Source organism: Aplysia californica, unplaced genomic scaffold (genome assembly GCF_000002075.1).
Source record: "Aplysia californica isolate F4 #8 unplaced genomic scaffold, AplCal3.0 scaffold00216, whole genome shotgun sequence".
Taxonomy (NCBI): Eukaryota; Metazoa; Mollusca; class Gastropoda; order Aplysiida; family Aplysiidae; genus Aplysia; species Aplysia californica.
This window is the reverse complement of record NW_004797486.1, coordinates 13285-15049: the sequence shown is the minus strand read 5'-3', so window position 1 is coordinate 15049 and position 1765 is coordinate 13285. Positions and strand designations below refer to the sequence as shown.

Here is a 1765-nt window from a genome sequence, read left to right as displayed (position 1 = left end):
CTAGTAGTCATAATAATGGTTTAAATAATAAAAACAGTAACAGTAATAGTAATGCCAAGAACAATAATATACCAACATTAGTTGCGGGCCAGGAAAGGTCCCAAATAAACAAATGTGATTTTGCCTTAATAATATTATTTTACATGTGTGCAACACTTCACCTCAGTGACGCGTCCTCTCTGCACTTCGCAAGGAATGTAAAGTAAAGGCAAGGTGGAACGTTAAAGTTTTTTTTAAGCTGGTCTTGCCAGACATGATTGATTGCCCAACGTTCAGTGTTGCTAAATTTTGAGATCTTTAGCTGCCGGTACTGCACTATATATTGCAGCCGTCCTTGTGCGACAGGAGAAACGGTAACCTCGAGAGGTGTGAAGGGGAGTCGGGGTTACAGCATGTCAAAATCTTTGGTTCGTGAAAGTCTTGGTTGCTTGCTTCTGAAATAGGAGGACATAGCCCAGAAAGACCTGTGTTTGGAAGTTTGTCCTTTGTTGTTTTTTTTTGTGTTTTTTTAAATGTCTGTTTTGCTTTTGCCTTCAATGTTACACATTTTTTGGTACTCACAGTGATTGTGCTTTACTTTTGATTACTTCATTATTTTTTTCTTCAAAAGTAGTTTTCATAGTCAGAAAAACAAATTCGTGAATGCCATGGTGGTATGGAAACGTAGAAACGTCAATGATGCAGCTGTGAATGCCACCATAATATTAGTTTTGTAATCATTTTACGACGCTCGCAACTGCACACAGTCATACTATTATGAACGCGCGCCTCCATAACATGATCTAATGTATTTCTTGAATGGTCCTTGGACCAGTTCATACGATCTTCTGGCTCCGCAACCTAGCATGGGAAATAAATGGTACAAATGACTAGAGGTAATAAATAAGATCAGCAGACGCACTCTTGAGTTCCAAATCTCATTACTGTAGAGAAAATAAACCCTCACAGCAAAAACCCTCCTGTGGGCAACTTTACTGATTTCTCCTTCACCGAGCGGATCGAGAGCTTCTCAGAAAGTTGAAGCGAGCTGTAAGAGTGTAAGGCCCACTTGAACCCTGTCAGAGAGCGGTCGTAGATTTTCCTCCAGGATTCCCTGTCTTTCTCCACTGACGCCCGAAGCGGGAGGCCAACACTACACAGATTTTTATTCACGCATTGAATTAATACAACACGCATTTAATCCCCAAATAATCCGTCTTATATTCTTCTCCGGGGATGCAGTATTGAAAAGGAAAGGATATGGCTCTCACGCGTTAAAGAGACAGCACATGGATATAATATAAGCCCTTACCCATATCAATATTTGTTGTAAAGCAGGGCTGGTTGCTTGGAAGTGTTACACAACGCATAAACAAGGTAGTGCGAGGGGCGTGCTCAGAGAGTTAACTTGAATACTTTATCTCCAGTCTCCGCGGGGCCTTGGCATCTGATCGTATTTAGGGGTAACGAACCGTGGCTAATGGCGTTGATTCGGAGTGTTTTTTGTCTTCATTGTGCTTTTCCCCCTCCTTGTCTCGATTCCCCAACCCCCTCCACCCCCTCCATTTCCCCCCTTGTTCCTGCCCACTTACTCCTTGTTTCCCTCCAATTCTCCGTGTTTGCTCTCCACCCCTGAACACTACTTGCCCCCCGCCCCCACTCCCTCACGTCCTTTACGGCCTTGACTTGATGTACAAAACACGCACACAAGCACACACAAACACACACACACACACACACACACACGCACGCACGCACGCACACACACATACACACACACACGGAC

General features: G+C 43.5%; 1 protein-coding gene across 1 annotated transcript in view; it reads left to right on the top strand.

The window, feature by feature from the left end:
- The window catches only part of LOC100533220 (ror), a gene marked incomplete at both ends in the record, with an annotated part of 15684 nt that overhangs the window by 13277 nt on the left and 642 nt on the right, over window positions 1-1765 (top strand).